Raw genomic sequence first — 19,660 nt, 5'->3', positions numbered from 1 at the left:
GGGGGAACGTTTTTTTTTTGGGGTGGATATTTTATGTGTGTTTATTATTTACATTTTTTTTGCACTTTACTTTATTATTTTTTTATTACTATGGTCTGTCCCCCAATGGTCAAAGAAGACCTTTGGGGAACTTTATATATTTTTTTTCTTTTTACACCATGTTTTTCCACTGTAACTGGAGCTACATAGCAGCCCCAGTTACAGGGGAAATCAGCCCTCTCATAGTCACTAATAGGGCTGTACTGGGTCTTGTAAGACCCAGCAGCAGTCTGTAAGTAACGGCACCCGGCGATCATGTGACCAGTCACATGATCACCGGGAGGAATAGAGACAGCGCCGCTGCTGCTGTCTCTATTCCTGTACACAGCGCGCATTCAGCGCTGTGTTCAAGTGATCAGAGAAGACAGAAGCAGCGAAAGCTGCTTCTATCCTCTCCTCAGGGTCCCCGGCAGTCACTGACAGCCGGAGACCCGACATTCAGCTGCCCGATCGCGCGGGCAGCAAGTTAAAACCCGAGCCGTAGAAAGTCAATGGCTCGGGTTTTAAGGACCTAAAAATACAGCCAGCGGTCGGGAACCAGTTAATGGCAGAGCGGGGAGATACCTCCCTGCTCTGCCGTAGTGTTCAGTGGTGTCCCGCTGTAGCAGCCATAGCGGCTGCTAGCGGAGCCTCCGGCCATGGTGGGGGCCCGTGCCGGCGGGCGACACGGGCCCCCTCATGCCGCGGGCCCCGTAGCAGCCGCTACTGCTGCTACGGCGGTAGTTACGCCACTGGAGGCAATTAGACTGAAGAGAGATGGTACATCAGATACCTAGTAAAAATATGTAGTACAAGACACAAAAAAATAAATTTTAAAAGCATGCTGATGGTAGAGATTACATTTGTTTAAAGAAATGGAGCAAAGCTGAGCTTTTCATTGAGTCCGAACAGTGTCATTAAGCCCAGTTTAACAATCCACTTGCATTCTCTTTGTGCCAGGACCTTCTTCAGATTGCCCTCCCTGATGCCACAATGTATACGGTCGATTCCACGAACCCTAAAGGATTTGGGGTTACAGCCATGGTATAGTTTGAAGTGCTTTGGCAGAGTTTTTAACTGTGTAAGATCGTTTATAACCAATGTACGGTTTATAACCACGTACAATAGCCAATGGGAGACGATGAGGACAATTCTAGGGCGACACTGGTATGTTTTAAGATCTGAACTAGCCTTGGCTATGTGTTTGTAGAGAGGCCCATGATGACGGCCAAGAGAAGTAGGCACCTCAGAGACCTTTTGGTCAAAAGCCACTACTTACCAAAAAATATGAATCCTTTTGGATCACGGAGACCGAGAGTAGGATGTTACCCTTGTGTTCATTGTATAGCATGCCCCAACATTAGCAGAGCGACAAGTTTTGAGTCAGTAGATGGGAAAAGATCCTTTGAAATCAGAGACTAGATCTCTTGCAGCACCACACAAGTAATCTTCTACGCGGTATCTGGATGTCCATAGGTATATATAGGCCTGACATCCAGAGAATTGAGGCTACGCACTAGAGAACATGTGCGGGATATTACCGGAGCTAGTGTTATAAACGATCTTACACAGTTAAAAACTCTGCCAAAGCACTTCAAACTATACCATGGCTGTAACCCCCAAATCCTTTAGGGTTCATGGAATCGACTGTATACATTGTGGCATCGGGGGGGGGGGCAATCTGAAGTAGGTCCTGGCACAAAGAGAAGGCAAGTGTATTGTTGCACTGGGCTCAATGACACCGTTCGGACTCAATAAAAAAACTCAGCTTTGCTCCGTTTCTTTAAACAAATGTAATCTCTACCATCAGCATGCTTTTGAAATTTATTATTTTGTGTCTTGTACTACATATTTTTAATAGGTATCTGATGTACCATCTCTCTTCAGTCTAATTGCCCTCGTATAGGAAATAGAAGTTCTAGACCTGGATGACCGCTATAACAAGGAATTAGGAGATTTCAGAAAATTCACCGCCCCTTGACACAGAAGTTAACATTGATATTTGTGTCACCCTTTTTTTCTTCTTTTTCTTTTCCTTCTCTTTATTGAGATCTGATTTATGTCACGTTTTGTTTGATGACACTCTTTTGTGATCTTTTTTGCACATGACTTTGGCATAGGATACATATGTGTTGTGTGAGAATACTCATATGTATATTCCTATTATATTTTACACATTATTTGTATTGCTTTCCCTTTTTAAAAAAAGGTGATCTTATTAATCACTATAAATATATCCACTTTATGAGGTCTACAATAACCTTCACGATACTGTGATGTTTACGTACATATTGTGATGTTCACGTACATAAATCGTCACACGTTTTGAATCCTCTAATTGGCTCAAAAACATATGCACCATTCGGGGGGATATACTCTCCCTTTTCCTCTTTTTGAATGTTACTCATTCACACATTTTTATGTAAACTACACATATCCTTTTTTGAAACATAAAAAAACTATTACCAGGCATTTCTCTTGGCTGGTTTCTGTGAATATATTTTTGTAGTGGGCGTCATTAGCTACGTCAGTGGTGAATGAGTCATGTTACCGTCTGATCATCTTCGTCCCAGTTCTCCAATGGGGTGCACACTCCACCCGTACACGACCGGGTGTGTCGCCCAGGGCCGCCATCAGGGGGCTATTAGGGGTACTACTGTAGGGGTCCCGGCCAAACTTAATTGAAAGAGGGGCCCGGCAACTGACGCGACTTGCCTTTGGTAGAAAAAAACAGGCCCCTGCAATGGACTGTTCTTTTCACCAAAACAATGTCGTGAGCTGCGGGACCCCCTCTCAACAAACACCGCCGCGAAACACCGCCCGCTTGCGCGCGCATGACCGCAAGCATGCACCCGTGCACGCATGACCGCAAGCGCGCACCCGCGCGCGAACGACCGGGCGCGCCGGAACGCATCCCGCTCGTGCCCGCCGCCAACTGGGAACGACAGCCACACAGGGACAGCGGCACACAGTCTAGTTACCTGCTGGCCCGCCTCCGACTCCGCCTCCTCGGCCTCCTCGTCCTCCGCCTCCGCCTCCTCCAGAGTGTAGCTGCGTAAGGAGAGGGGGAGTAGTCCAGTTCTTGCGCGGCGGCAGGAGTTCTACGATCCCCGCCATTTTCTGGAGCCTGGAGGTGAAGGACTGGACGTCTGGACCGAAGACATCGCCTGACGAGGACTGGAGTGGGAGCATCTCTTCTGACACAGTGAGTAAAGTGTCTCAAAGTGCTGTTTATGTATGGCCCTGTTCACACAGAGTATTTTGCAGGCCGAAAAAAATCTGCCTCAAAATTCCTTAAAGAATTTTGAGGCAGATTTTGACATGCCCACACTATCTTGCTGCGTTTTTTCCCCGCAGCGATTGAGGACAGCAGACAAAAAACGCAGCGAAAAATGCATTTTCTGCCTCCCATTGATTTCGATGGGAGGTCAGAGGCGGAACTGCGGCAAGAAAGGACGTGCTGCTTTTTCTTTTTTCCGCGACTGGCTCCCATTGATTTCAGATTAAATCAATGGGAGGCGGTTTTGGAAGTTTTTTGGTACTGATTCTGACGCAGCGTCCGAGTCAATATCAAGGCCCAAAAACTCTGTGAAATGGGCCTTATTGTTAGGGCTTATTCAGACGAACGTGTAATACGTCCGTGCAACGTGCGTGATTTTCACGCGCCTCGCACGGACCTATGTTAGTCTATGGGGCCGTGCAGACTGTCAGTGATTTTCACGCAGCGTGTGTCCGCTGCGTAAAACTCATGACATGTCCTATATTTGTGCATTGTTCGCGCATCACGCACCCATTGAAGTCAATGGGTGCGTGAAAATCACGCCCAGCACTTCCGCAGCAGTATAAACTATGAATGAAAACAGAAAAGCACCACGTGCTACAAACATACAAACAGAGTGTCATAATGATGGCGGCTGACACACGGAGCGGTTATGGACCTTTTGCATGCACAAAACGCCACGTTTTTTGCGCGCGCAGAAAGCACACGCTCGTGTAAATCCGGCCTTAGTGTAGGAACACACTAGGCATGAACACTGCGGATTTTATGCAACACATTTTATTGTGGATAATCCGCAGCGTATCACAGTCGCAGCAGAGTGGATGAGATTTGAACAAATCTCATTCACACGCTGCAAAAAAAATTGACCTGCCGTGTGGCTTTTTAAGTCGCAGCACGTCAATGTATTCTGTGGAATCGCTGCTCCTCTGTTGCGGAAATGCTGCGGTTCTGCCGCAAAAATCACAAATGAGAAAAAAAAAAAAGGCACTTTTTAAAATTTATAAAAAAGTTTAGACTTGCCCCGGCCGTAGTCCTCGTGACACTATCCTCTATTCTTAGCGCAGCCCGGCCTCCTGTCATGACGTTTCATCCCATGTGACTGCTGCAGCGGTCACATGGTCTACAGCGTCATCCCAGGAGGCGGGGCTACGTTCAGAAGAGAGAGATGCGTCACCAGGACTACGGCCGGGGCAAGTCTAAACTTTTTTTTCCCTGCAGGATTCCCGCAGCGGACATGCCTTACGAAACCTGCGCCACTATTTGGTGCTGCGGTTTTGCTGTTGGAATTCCCTGCGGCTACCGGGGCGGATAAGCTGTGTAGTTTTACTCAGCATATCCGCCTAGTGTGTCCCTTATGATGTCGCTCCTGGAGCTGCTGCTACCGGGGCGGATAAGCTGTGTAGTTTTACTCAGCATATCCGCCTAGTGTGTCCCTTATGATGTCGCTCCTGGAGCTGCTGCCGGTTTCTAAATAGGCAGTTGGTCCAGTAGAATTTGGAATAATTTTTTTTTGGGAACCAGCTTAAAAAAATACAAAACTTTTGTGTTAGGGCCTGTTCACATCACCGTTCGCTTCCGTTCCGGGGTTCCGTCTGAGGTTTCCGTCGGGTGAACCCCGCAACGGAAAGTGAAAGTGACAGCACAGCTTCCGTTTCAGCCACCATTGATCTCAATGGTGACGGAAACATCGCTAATGGTTTCCGTTCGTCACCTGGTTTTCGGACGGAATCAATAGTGTAGTCGACTGCACTAATGGTGATGGAAACAGAAGCTGTGCTGTCACTTTCACTTTCTAATTTTCCCAGGACCAATGTGTCCATAATTTGATGGACTCTTTCATGAGGGGTTAGCCACCCATAGGACAATACACTACCCTTCCCATACATCTTCATTGTAAGGACTTTAGTGCATTACTTGATTGCTATTACCACATGGGTAGTATGTTTTCCTGTTATACCATGTAATATTATGGACTCTTTCCATACATTATGTACCTTTTTAAATGTTTTGTCTAATTCTTGTGATCAATAAAAATTTGTTATATTTTTATATATATGGCTTTCTACTCCGCTTCTTCTCTGTATACACTACCCAGACAATTTTGTGTTTTCCATGAAAGCTCACACTTATATTTATCAAAATGAGTTGCAAAATGACTAGAAAATATAGTCAAGACATTGACAAGATTAGAAATAATGATTTTCATTTGAAATAATAATTTTCTCCTTCAAACTTTGCTTTCATCAAAGAATGCTCCATTTGCAGCAATTACAGCATTGCAGACCTTTGGCATTCTAGCGGTTAATTTGCTGAAGTAATCTGGAGAAATTTCACCCCATGCTTCCAGAAGCCCCTCCCACAAGTTGGATTGGTCAAGCTGCTCCCACAACAGCTCTATGGGGTTGAGATCTGGTGACTGCGCTGGCCACTACATTACAGATAGAATACCAGCTGCCTGCTTCTTCCCTAAATAGTTCTTGCATAATTTGGAGGTGTGCTTTGGGTCATTGTCCTGTTGTAGGATGAAATTGGCTCCAATCATGCGCTGTCCACAGGGTATGGCGTTGCAAAATGGAGTGATAGCCTTCCTTATTCAAAATCCCTTTTACCTTGTACAAATCTCCCACTTTACCAGCAACAAAGCAACCCCAGACCATCACATTACCTCCACCATGCTTGACAGATTGCGTCAGGCACTCTTCCAGCATCTTTTCAGTTGTTCTGCGTCTCACAAATGTTCTTCTGTGTGATCCAAACACCTCAAACTTCCTTTAGTCTGTCCATAACACTTTTTTCCAATCTTTCTCTGTCCAATGTCTGTGTGCTTTTGCCCATATTAATCTTTTCCTTTTATTAGCCAGTCTCAGATATGGCTTTTTCTTTGCCACTCTGCCCTGAAGGCCAGCATCCCGGAGTCGCCTCTTCACTGTAGACGTTGACACTGGCGTTTTGCGGGTACTATTTAATGAAGCTGCCAGTTGAGGACCTGTGAGGCGTTTATTTCTCAAACTAGAGACTCTAATGTACTTGTCTTGTTGCTCAGTTGTGCACCGGGGCCTCCCACTTCTCTTTCTACTCTGGTTAGAGCCTGTGTGTGCTGTCCTCTGAAGGGAGTAGTATACACCGTTGTAGGAAATCTTCAGTTTCTTGGCAATTTCTCACATGGAATAGCCTTCATTTCTAAGAACAAGAATAAACTGTCTTTTTCTAGCCATTTTGAGAGTTTAATCGAACCCACAAATGTAATGCTCCAGATTCTCAACTAGCTCAAAGGAAGGTCAGTTTTATAGCTCCTCTAAACAGCAAAACTGTTTACAGCGGTGCTAATATAATTGCACTAGGGTTTTCAAGTGTTTTCTAATCATCCATTAGCCTTCTAGCACAGTTAGCCAACACAATGTACCATTAGAACACTGAAGTGATGTTTGCTGGAAATTGGCCTCTATACACCTATGTAGATATTGCATTAAAAACCAGACGTTTGCAGCTAGAATAGTCATTTAGCACATTAACAATGTATAGCGTGTATTTATGATTAATTTAATGTTATCTTCATTAAAAAAAAACTGCTTTTCTTTCAAAAATAAGGAAATTTCGAAGTGACCCTAAACTTTTGAACGGTAGTGTATACATGTCTTTTTTTGTCCACCTAGGGAACTTGCAGTTGTGATCATTTATTTACTTGGAATACATAGTATTGCAAATCATTATTGCCAGTCAGTGCTAAACTGAAAAGCAGACTATTAAGCAATGCCTCTGGCCTAATAGACAGATGCTTATGGCAGACCTGGGGGCTTTGTTGGGCCCTGGCTGCCATAGTAAAGCATCAGACCCATGATATATTGTGTCAGAGTGCCGATGATCTGATAGAGTAAGTGCCCTCCCTCTGTCAAACGCCTTAGATACCTCAATCACTATTGATCGCAGTATCTAAGGGGTTAAACAATCGCGACCAACTTTATTGGTCTCTGATTAGTGCCCTGATACCCAAGGCTGTTGGTTACAGGCTGGGCATCATGATTGAACAGCGCAGAGCACTGCAATTTTATTCTGAAGCGGGACTTTTAAAGAAACGCTCTAACAGTCTTCGGCGGTCGTTAGGTTGTTAAGGCTAAGATATAAAATGTTTAAAGTGTACCTCAGATTATGAAACAACTTTCCATAATTCAATAATAGAAGTAACTAGAAGAAACTTTGTAACGTACGGTATCTTATTACAGAATAATGCTTCCATCTCCACTTACCATACTTCACTCATCCACTTCCTGCTGTCTCCTTACCATTTTAGCCAGTTGAAAAAATCTAATGAAGTCTTGCAGATATGACACTTTTTAATGGCGAACAAAAAAAATATGTTAAAAGCAAGTTTTCAAGACTGCTTAGGTCTCTTCATAATGTGAGGCATAACAAAGTCTCCGAGTATGTGTATCTTCAGATACTTCGTTATAGGGGAGGGGGTGTGTGTGTGTGTGTGTGTGTGTGTGTGTGTGTGTGTGTGTGTGTGTGTGTGTGTGTGTGTGTGTGTATTAACATTTGCGGATGCAAGGGGGAAGGAGGAAAGGAGTCTGATAAGTAGGAGAAAGAGGCTTTTCCTGTAATAAGATATACTACAGAGCTTCTTCTGTTCAGTAGTACTATTAAGTTGTTTTATAATCGGAGGTGCACTCATTTACTTTAAAACTTTTGATGACCAGGTGTTTAATTTACTTGAAAGAATTGTAGATAATTAACCATATAAACTGCCTCCTCACTTTGGCAGATATATGGCATCAGTTTGACAGCAAATTAGTTGGAGATTCATATATTAAAATTGCAGATCCATACATGAAAGTTCAATTTATTACAATTATTTTCCATCTCTTCAACTTTACCAGCAGGTCTCACTTTCTTTATCTATTCTACTACTGAATTGAAATTCTCGGCTTCAACTGAAAATGTCATAATGTAAACAAAATTCTATAAAGAAAAAATAAACTGGTTATGAAAATCCCTAATCAATCGGAAAGCAAATTCTGGGGCATGACTTATTTCAATACCTCCAACAATTGTACAGCTAGATTCCTCTTTGAAAAGGTTAACAAATTAGAATATCTATTTAAAGAAGGTACTTTATGTTTCATATAAAAAAAAAATATTTAAGATGCTCAGTCTTCCCAATGTGCTCAAGAACATCTAAAGAAACAGTTTGTACAAATGCTATTGTAAGTAACAATATAATGAAAAGCATAATATGCATTGTTTCTCAGCAATTATGCACATCAGGTGTTTTTCTTTAAAGCGTATGTTAAAATACAGTTCATTTAGTTACCATGGCGGTATTATCTAGATAATTCAATGAACAGAATTTAAACAAAAGATTAAAATAAATGTCACAAAGCATCTATAATTTTAAAGGAAATGCACTCAAAAGCAATAATTTAGCTTGGATTATTATGCCAAGCATTTTCTAAATGTTGATGAAGGTAATAATGTGCTACGAATTCTTTGAATTTTAGGTTCCAGTGAACGGTTTTGTTCATCAACAAGGAAAAGTTAATATTTTTCTAAATTTCAACTCCTTATTCAGAAATGAGAAGCAATTAATATAGATTTTATGAATATGGTTGCCTCTCTTGAGTACATTTTATTAAACCATAAACCATATAGTAGCTGCTGATTGAGATGACCATAAGGATGCATTTACGTAGCCATAATACAGCTCTGTGTTGTATATTCTGAGCCAAAAAAAAAGACAAGGTTGTGTCATTCTTAGTCAATCCCCCCCCCCCCTTCTGCACCACCCCCCTTTGGCTTGACGGGATTTGATTTAATCTATAGCACTTGATATATGCAGATACCTCACATAGCAAAATGCAGCCAGACACCTCAATCAAGCTGGCTTATTGGACCTGTATCTATCGGTCTGTGCTCTGTATATAAGAATAGGACTCCCTGCAGTTCTCCTAAACCAAATTCGCAGTAGCATAGATCCCAGGGATGCGGTCTAAAAGAAAAAATGTACTAGTACAAAAAAAAAAATATTTTTCAAAACGGTCGTGTAAAAAGTGTTTAAAAATGAACAAGGGAGAGGCTTAGACGAGTGATAAAATGTAAAAAGATCCAGATGTGAGCAATTTTATGGTGTGAAATATTGATTTATCTTCTGAATGCCACTTCATGGATGAAATACAGTTACATATGTCTAACATGCCTAGTGAGTAACGCCAAATTTATCAAAACCCCTATGAGGTGGATTTATGAAACAGAAAAAAAAAGACAAGGGGTGCTTCATGGGAAAAAGCATCTGCAATTGCACAAATATCATGTGCACGGGGCCCATCACCGTCTTCACAGACTTATCTGAATTGGTTGTGTAATCCTGACAACACTCTTGTCAGGTATATTTTGGACTAAATATAGGTGCTGCTCCCACTGGTCTCCACCTTGCCAACCGACAGTATTTACATAAAGATTGAAAGTATAAGAAAACAAGACCAAGGAGTGCTTCTAGTGTATTATTATGGCATTCAGTGGTGGCAAACAAATGCTTTCACCTGGTAGTGTTGTACTGACACTGCAACATGTAAAGTGGCGTCACAAAGTTGGAGTACCTCGAAACGTGTTATCTGATGACATATAAAGCATATCATATATCTAGATTAAAATTACCTAAACTTTATGACGCCATTTAACCAGGTGAGAGCATCTGTCAATATATTGGTCTCCTACTACTGAAGCTCGCAATAATACACCAGGAGCGCTCCTTGATCTGGTTTATTTCTATTTTCCATAAGATAAATGTCAATTGTCATGTTTGTGAGAAACATTTTTTTCTCAACTCAAATATCACAAAAAATCCTAGAGCCAACTGCCCTCCATATCATTAAATTTGGTGTGAACATTGTGTGTTTCAGAAAAGGCATTGAAATCCCATTCAAAATGTATTTAACCATTTCAGCATAGCTTAGAAGCATACATTGGATCATTGTTCTGCTGCATGATTAAGTGATAACTACAGGGGAGGAGTTGAAAAATTGAGTGTTAAACTTTCTAGTTAATTATTCTTTGCTCTCTATAAATCTCCCATCTTACCAGCACCAAAGTAGCCATTATATAATTAAATTTCCTCCAGCGTCCTTTTATTTTCCATACAACTCCCAGGTTTTGCTTTTTCAGTGTTGTCCACAGAACTCAAACATATCAATCAATCAGCAACTCATTTCCAATGTCTGCAATTTTACTTCTGTAACTTAGTTCAATGTGACAGTGTCACATATCACATCTTTATTCTGTCTGGAAGCCCGGAATCCTAGAGTCCTCTTTTTACCAAACAGTATAGGTACATGCAGGTCTTGATTGACATCCCCCTGGCTGTTCTATATCACTAGTAGCCTCCTCCAACTCTTGCGGATGTGCCGTTGTCTTGTACTCCCCTTGCATGCACAGTGCAGCGATGAAGCCAGGTAAAATATACCTCGCTGCACGATGTGTGCCAATTGCGCATCCGAGAAAGTTGGAGGAGGCTGCTAGTGATATAGAACAGCCAGGGGGATGTCAATCAAGCATGTAAATGTGGGTTTGGAGGCAGGACTATGTGACTCCTCAGGATAGCGGACCGCCCCATGACCCTTTAAAGAGTATCTAGCATATAGTATGCACAGATTCAAAAGTTGATTATATCGATTTTGCTGCATCTGAAAAAAACAAACAAGCGAATGTTTGGAAATATAGTCAGATCATATACTACCGCACACTAGAAGTTGAAGGGGTTAAAACTAACTGACAGGTTCCCATCAAATATACAATTAATTGAAAACAATTCCAAGTGGCTTGCAATTTTATTATAAATATATCTTATATAAATTACAGAACCAAGCTCAGTACATATATACACCACCAGAACAAAACTCAGTACATATAAACATCACCAGAACCAAACTCAGTACATATATACACCACCAGAACCAAGCTCAGTACATATATACAGCATCAGAACAAAGCTCAGTACATAAATACAGCACCAAAACCAAGCTCTCAACATAAATACAGGACCAGAACCAAGCTCTCAACATAAATATAGCACCTGGAGAGATTCTCTTTTACTCCTAAACTACAGATACTCAGCAGCCAATATCTCCATAGTTACGCATGTACAATTCCACCTAGACCTTACTACTTACCATCCATCTTGGAAGGTGACTTATTGCCAGGGACTTTCTGTTGCGGTGGGCCCAATATCCCAAATTTATAATATCTTGGAAGTCACCACACTGTGTTCCTATTTTTATTCGGATCTGTCTTTGAATTTTATGAAATTTTTATGTTGTATGTCCTAATAAAATTTGTTACATTTTTACTATATCTATGGCGTAATGACTTCTTTTTCTCAAAGTTTTTTCATAAATATAGCACCTGCACAAATACAGCCCAATTTAGTGCAACCCCTGAAGTATATGTTTGTACTGCATAAAACTACAACTCCCAGCATGGCCAAAACAATGGTAAGGACATGCTGGGAGCTGCGGTTTCACAAAAAAAACATACCACCCCATCATCTCGCTGCAGATCCTACACTGACTACAGTGCTGATTAGAAGCAGAACATTTACATTAAGTTACTCGCAGGTGACATCTCAGATTCTAGTTGTTATTTTTCTCTTTTTTTCTCCATCCGGTCCAAACCTCTATGATAACTTCTCCGGGCCACAGCCCATTTCTGCAGTTTGCCGCTCAGATGTCTTCAGAAACTCACTTTTCAATAATTTTTGCACATATAAAGAAAGATAAATGTAAAGGATCTGCCGGACACAGCTTCTGTGTCGATGCCCATGGTTAATCAGTCTGCATCTGCTCCTAGGTCTGTTAGAGTGACTCGATCTGCTACCACTCAGGCTGGTAGGCTGAGGAGTGGGAGAACCTATCACAGCCTGGCAGACGGTTCTAGCTCCCGCCCTCGGTCTATGTATACCTTCATTTGCTTCTTGTCTTTGCCTGTGATTCTCTCATGTTTCCTGGCTCTGCTGTTCCAGCCATTACTTTTGACCTCTGCTTCATATTGACCCTGGCTTTACTGACTACGCTCCTGCTCTACGTTTGGTACCTTGTGCACTCCTGGTTTGACTCGGCTCGTTCACCACTCTTGTTGCTCACGGTGTTGCCGTGGGCAACTGCCCCATTTCCCTTAGCTTCTGTGTACCCTTGTCTGTTTGTCTGTCGTGGACATATTGAGCGTAGGGACCGTCGCCCAGTTGTATGCCGTCGCCTAGGAAGGGTCGTGCAAGTAGGCAGGGACTGAGTGGCGGGTAGATTAGGGCTCACCTGTCTGTCTCCCTACCCCATCATTACATAATCACAGGCCGTATACCTTTTCTACCCTGGTTCCTACTACTATGGACCCCCTTGATACCCTCGCTCAGCAAATGCAGTCTCTCTCCCTACAGGTCCATGCCCTGGCTCAGAGGTGTGACCAGCGTGATGCTAACCAGCTAGTGCCCTCCACCTCACCTCTCGAACCCCATCTCAAGTTGCCTGACCGATTCTCAGGGGACTAGAAGACTTTTTTCTCCTTTCGGGAGAGTTGTAGACTCTATTTCTGTCAAAGGCCCCACTCCTCAGGTTCTGAGAGCCAGCGAGTGGGTCTAATTGTTTCCCGGCTCCAGGATGGCCCCCAAGAATGGGCCTTCTCCTTGGCTCCTGACGCCACTGAACTTTCCTCTGTTGACCTTTTTTTTTACCGCTCTCGGGCTCATCTATGACGAGACTGACAAGATTGTCTTTGCCGAGAGTCAGCTGGTGACCTTACGTCAGGGTAAGAGACCCGTTGAAGAGTACTGTTCTGACTTTAGGAAGTGGTGTGAAGCTTCTCGCTGGAATGACCCTGCCTTGAGGTGCCAGTTTAGATTGGGTCTGTCGAACGCCCTGAAAGACCTGTTAGTTCGCTATCCCTCTTCTGACTCCCTAGATCAGGTTATGGCTTTAGCGGTACGTCTTGACCGACGTCTCAGGGAACGACAAATTGAACGTCTTTGTACCTTCTCCTCTGGCTCCCCCATGATGGCTCCCAAGGTTCCGTTGCTTCGTTCTTCCACGGAAAACTCAGATGAAGTCGGGGCCTCCGTGTCACCCCAACAACGTAGAGAGCTCCGCAGGAATTATGGTCTCTGCTTCTACTGTGGGGATGACAAGCATCAAGTGAACAACAATCCTAGGAGTAAGAATAAGCAGCCGGAAAACTTACGCGCCTAAGTGACCGTCGGGGAGGTCGCTTGGGCGCACAGGTATTTCCCGTAAATATGAAACCTAATAAGATCTTGCTTCCCTTTCAGGTCTCTTTTGAGGGTAGGTCTGCCACCGGCAGTGCCTTCGTGGATTCAGGGTCTTCTGCTAATATTATGTCTGTGGAATGTGCTATGTCTCTAGCTATGCCATTGATTGATTTACCTAAGCCTGTCCCAGTAGTGGGTATCAACTCCACTCCACTTGCTAATGGTTATTTTACACAGCATACCCCTGTTTTTGAACTCATTGTTGGCTCCATTCATTTGGAGCAGTGCTCTGTACTGGTGATGCAGGGATTATCGTCCAATTCGGTTTTAGGCCTTCCCTGGTTGCAGATGCATAATCCCACGTTTAACTGGAGTACTGGGGATCTTACTAAATGGGGTAATGAATGCATAACGTCCTGTTTTTCTGTTAATTTAATTACTCTCCGTGAAGAGGTGAACACTCTACCTGAGTTTATACAGGACTTCGCTGATGTTTTTTCTAAAAAGGCCTCCGAAGTTTTACCTCCTCAGAGAATACGATTGCGCAATCGATTTGGTACCAGGAGCTAAGCTCCCTAAGGGTAGGGTATTTAATCTCTCTTGTCCCGATTGTGGGGCCATTAGAGAATATATCAAGGAAAGCCTGGCCAAGGGTTACATTCACCCCTCTACTTCTCCAGTAGGTGCTGGCTTCTTCTTCGTAGGGAAGAAGGATGGTGGTCTTAGGCCGTGCATCGATTACCAAAACTTGAATAAAGTCACTGTAAGGAATCAGTATCCCCTTCATTTGATTCCTGATCTTTTCAATCAGGTTCAGGGGGCCCAATGGTTCTATAAGTTTGATCTTCGGGGGGCTTATAACCTTATCCGAGTAAGAGTAGGGGATGAGTGGAAGACTGTGTTTAATACGCCCGAAGGTCATTTCGAATACCTGGTCATGCCCTTTGGGTTGTGTAATGCTCCTGTGGTCTTCCAGAATTTCATAAATGAGATTTTAAGAGACTTCCTGGGGATATTTCTTGTAGTGTACCTTAATGACATACTTGTGTTTTCCAAGGACTGGTCCTCCCACATTGAGCATGTCAGGAAAGTGCTCCAGACCCTTCGGGAAAACAAACTCTTTGCTAAATCCGAAAAATGTGTTTTTGGGGTGCAGGAGATACTATTTTTGGGTCAAATTCTCACTCCTCATGAATTCCGCATGGACCCTGCCAAGGTTCAGGCTGTGGCTGAATGGGTCCAACCTGCCTCCCTGAAGGCGTTATAGTGATTCCTGAGGTTTGCTAATTATTACAGGAGATTTATTGCTAACTTCTCGGTCATCGCTAAGCCTCTTACGGTTCTTACTTGCAAAGGTGCTGATCTCCTCCACTGGCCTCCGGAGGCGGTCCAGGATTTTGAGATCCTTAAGTAGTGCTTTATCTCTGCCCCAGTGCTGATTCAGCCTAACCAAATGGAGCCATTCATCGTAGAGGTTGACGCCTCCGAGGTCGGAGTGGGTGCTGTCTTGTCCCAGGGTACCAGGTCCCCCACCCATCTCCGTCCCTGTGCCTACTTCTCCAGGAAGTTCTCGCCCACTAAGAGTAACTGACGTGGGCAACTGCGAACTCTTAGCCATTAAATGGGCATTTGAAGAGTGGCGCCACTTCTTGGAGGGTGCTAGGCACCAGGTAACGGTCCTTACCGACCACAAGAATCTGGTCTTCCTGGAATCTGCCCGGAGGCTAAACCCGAGACAAGCTCGTTGGGCATGGTTTTTTTTCTAGATTTAACTTTGTGGTCACCTATAGGGCTGGGTCTAAAAATATTAAAGCTGATGCACTGTCGCGTAGCTTCATGGCCAGCCCTCCTTCGGAGGAAGATCCTGCTTGTGTTTTGACCCCAGATTTAATAATATCCTCTGTTGATTCTGACTTAGTCTCCGAAATTGTGGCTGATCAAGGTTCAGGTCCCGGGAACCTTCCTGAGAACAAGCGGTTTGTTCCCCTGCAATTCCGGCTAAGGGTACTTAGGGAAAATCATGACTCTGCACTATCTGGCCATCCAGGCATCCTGGGTACCAAGCACCTCATTGCTAGAAACTATTGGTGGCCTGGGTTGCCTAAAGACATTAAAGCCTACGTCGCCGCTTGTGAAATTTGTGCTAGGTCCAAGACTCCCAGGTCCCGGCCAGCGGGCTTACTATGTTCTTTGCCCATTCCCCAGTGACCTTGGACCCATATCTCCACGGATTTGATCACCGATCTACCTCCATCTCAAGGCAAGTCGGTGGTGTGGGTTGTAGTAGACCGCTTCAGTAAGATGTGCCACATTGTGCCCCTCAAGAAACTACCTAATACCAAGACGTTAGCTACCTTGTTTGTCAAACACATCCTGCGTCTCCATGGGGTTCCTGTCAATATTATTTCTGACAGAGGTGTACAATTTGTTTCATTGTTTTGGAGAGCTTTCTGTAAATAGTTGGAAATTGATCTGTCCTTCTCCTCGGCCTTCCATCCTGAAACGAATGGCCAAACTGAGAGGACTAATCAGTCACTAGAACAATATTTAAGGTGTTTTATCTCTGACTGTCAATCGCCAATCTAAGCTCAATGTGCCTGTTCTCGTCATATCGCAAAAGTTACACAGCTTAAGGCCTCGCTAGTACCAGTGTTGGAGACTGTCTGGGAATCCATGGTGCCGTTTTGGCTGTCTTCAAAAAAATTGTGCCTTAAGGTTCCGTCCAAAAAATTTGCTCCCCGGTTCATAGAGTCGTACAAGGTCATTGAGGCCCTTAACCCTATCTCCTTCCGGCTGGAGTTACCCCCGTCTTTTCAAATACACGACGTGTTTCATGCCTCCCTCCTGAAACGCTGCTCCCCATCCTTGGTTACCTTGAGGAAACCTCCGATCCCTGTTCTCACCCCTGAAGGGGTAGAATTCGAGGTGGCCAAGATTGTGGACAGCAGGATGGTCCAAGGCTCCCTCCAGTACCTTGTCCATTGGAGAGGATACGGGCCTGAGGAGAGGACTTGGGTACCCGCACGAGATGCTCACGCCTGGGTTTTGCTAAGGAGGTTCCATCTTCAGTTCCCCAATAAGCCAGGTCCACCTAGGAAGGGTCCAGTGGCCCCTCATAAAAGGGGGGGGTACTGTAAAGGATCGGCCAGACACAGCTTCTGTGTCGACACCCGTGGTTAATCAGTCTGCATCTGCTCCTAGGTGCTCCCTAGAGTGACTCGTTCTGCTACCACTCAGGCTGGTAGGCTGAGGAGTGGGAGAACATATCACAGCCTGGCCAGACCGTTCTAGCTCCCGCCCTTGGTCTATGTATACCTTCATTTTCTTTTTGTCTTTGCCTGTGATTCTCTCTTGTTTCCTGGCTCTGCTGTTCCAGCCATTACTATTGACCTCTGCTTCATATTGACCCTGGCTTTACTGACTACGCTCCTGCTTTACGTTTGGTACCTCGTACACTCCTGGTTTGACTCGGCTCGTTCACCACTCTTGCTGCTCACGATGTTGTCGTGGGCAACTGCCCCATTTCCCTTAGCTTGTGTGTACCCTTGTCTGTGTGTCTGCCATGCACATATTGAGCGTAGGGACCGTTGCCCAGTTTTACGCCGTCGCCTAGGACGGGTCGTGCAAGTAGGCAAGGACTGAGTGGCGGGTAGATTAGGGCTCACCAGTCTGTCTCCCTACCCTGTCATAACAATAAAATTCTCATAGTGCCACACACTACGCTCCTAAATATAATAGCGCCATACACTGTGTCCCATACACACACAGTGCTCCCTGTAGATAGTGCCCCCCAAACAGCCCCCTGTAAATACTGCCCCATAGAGCCTCCTGTAGATAGTGCCCCCAATATAGCCCTCTGTACATAGTGGCCCACATTTAGCCCCCTGTATATAGTGCCCCACATTCAGCTCCCCCTGTAGATAGTGCCCTACATATAGCCCCCCTGTAGATAGTGCCCTACATATAGCTCCCCCTCTAGATGGAGCCCCCTTGTAGATAATGCCACTCACACTTAAGAGAAAAAAAAAACAACTTTACATACTCACCTGATCCCATTCCTGCACCCTTCTGTGGCAATGCAGGTCTGCTCTCTTGAGCTGGGGCTGAACGACGCAAGCGGCGCTATGACATCATTACGACGCTTGCATCTTTGAAAGTTGCTGAATGGCTAGGCACAGAACGTGCCCGGCCATTCAGCGCTCAGTGGCGCTGCCGCCACCACGCCCTAAGAGAGGCAGCATGCTGCCGCCTTGGGTGAGAAGCTCATCTCGCCTCATGGACGGTGTGGCCCGGGGTACATGTCATGCATTATTTCAAGTAGCACCTAACCTAAGACCTATAAGACATCTTTCTCAGACCACTTAGATGCACCAATGCCTACTGCTTCTTTCTGTCCTGGTTTAATCTATTTTTTTTTCTTTTGGATACGAATTGGCTCATTTGTACCATATGAAATCTGTGATTTAGGAAATAGCATTCATTTCACGGATGAGTTTAAGATTTCACTTCGACCCTTTTTGAACCCAAACTTGAATTTCGTCCACTACTTATACTAAATAGCCAAAATTATGTGGACACCTCTAATTATCGAGTTCAGATTTTTCAGCTATACGCATTGCAAACAAGTGCATAAAATCAAGCATGCATCCATGCAATCTATATAGACAAACATTACTAATAATGGTCGTACTGATCGTACGGTCGTACTTTTAAATGTGATAGCCTGCAAGTCAGTTCAAGAAAATTCTCCCCCAGCTAATTGTAAGTGCTACATTATTTCTGTGAAATTAAAGTGTATAGAAGTAATAACTGCTCAGCCACGGAGAGGTAGACCACACAAACTCAGAGTGGGGCTGCTGAATGCTGAAGCCCCGGCAAATAAATAAAATCTATATATTATCCTTTGTTTAATCAGCCTCTGTAAGCTATATTAGTCCAAGAACTGCTTGTCGAGACCTTTATGAAATTGGCTTCCATAGTCGAGCAGCTGCACACGAGTAGGCCCAGTATTCTGGATAGGATGCTCATGTGGGTCAACCAGTGGGCCGCCTGCCAGGGGCAGAATTATAAGGGCCCAGGGGCACAAAGGGGCAAATGCATCCCCCTAAGAAACTGGTCTCTTTCTTTCTTATTTCTCTATTGGCTTTATTGATATAAGCCGATGATACTTCCCCTGCTCACTCCTGGGCTCATCTTCAGCTCCAGGAGCCACCTCACTGGTTCCTGCTGCCGTCCACAATAGGGACATAGTATGTGGCAGTGCCCACAACATCCTGCCACAGCCAGCATTAGGACTTTGTGTGCCATAGTCCGGGATCAAGGAGGGTAAGTATAGGGAAGGTAAGTATTAGGAGGAGGGGTGTCTGGAGTCTGCATTAAACTTTTGCCTGCCAAGGACATATATCATACATCTTGGCAGGGAGGTAGTACAGTAGCTAAGGATGTATCTGATGCGCCCTTTGCTACTAATGGCTTTAACTCAGTCTAGATTGCAGCTAGAGCCAATCTAGGTCTTGTTTTAAAGCCAAGAATATTTTAAGAAAGACCTAGATTGCACCTCTAGCTGCAGTCTAGCCTGAGTTATAGCAAGTGGGAGCTGAATATACTGCAGCACTCACTTCGGCCCATGTCAATTTTTTAACAGTATATATTTTTGTGGATGATTGCCAAATGCATGGCCTCTGTTTCAGCGTTTTTGAGAGCTCAAGTGCTTGCTAATGTGGATGCTTGTGATATATATACACTTTGCACATCTTGGACATGGCTGCCAATAGCACATCAAGACAACTGCAATCCTTATTTTTCCTTTTTTTCAGAAAATATATTGGCTTTTTTTAAGGTGTGTAAACTCTGAGTTATATAGTTTATTTTTTTTATTTTAATTTCCTGTTTAAAACCTTATTTTTGGTCTCTTCAATACCTAATTTTATAAAGATATGTGCATGTAGATTTAAGCATAAATGGTATGTATGAACTTGTATTTGTAGGATGTGTGGTGCATTTAATTTTCTACTTGGCTCACACTTCGCAACAAATTAAAATGCATTTTTAATGAAAAATTACACATTATACACACAGGCACAGTGAAGCAATTTTGTGTCAAAAGTGCTGAGTGGCAA

Source organism: Rhinoderma darwinii, chromosome 2 (genome assembly GCF_050947455.1).
Source record: "Rhinoderma darwinii isolate aRhiDar2 chromosome 2, aRhiDar2.hap1, whole genome shotgun sequence".
Classification (NCBI taxonomy): Eukaryota; Metazoa; Chordata; class Amphibia; order Anura; family Rhinodermatidae; genus Rhinoderma; species Rhinoderma darwinii.
Note: the sequence above shows the minus strand (reverse complement) of the source record.